The following is a 304-nucleotide window of genomic DNA, read 5'->3' as shown; positions in this document are numbered from 1 at the left end:
CATCACATTTTTGAGGGACTGAAAAAAATAGACAAGAGTGAATGTGTGTATTTAAGTGTTCCATTAAAATAATATCATAATGATCAGAAGATAGTTACAACTGTAGTTATGATCAGAAGATAGTTAGAACTGAAGATACAGCTGAGTTTGTATTAGAAAGGAATCACACGTTAATGACCTCTTTAATAACACAACACTATGCCAAGATATGTTTATGGTTCACAGATAGACATTTTTTTTAAAAATAATCCGCTTTCTTGACTTGAATGTGAAGGTTGTGGATGCGAAAGCTAAATTTTTCTGC

This window comes from Penaeus monodon, chromosome 22, assembly GCF_015228065.2.
Source record: "Penaeus monodon isolate SGIC_2016 chromosome 22, NSTDA_Pmon_1, whole genome shotgun sequence".
NCBI lineage: Eukaryota > Metazoa > Arthropoda > Malacostraca > Decapoda > Penaeidae > Penaeus > Penaeus monodon.
This window is presented reverse-complemented; position numbering follows the sequence as displayed.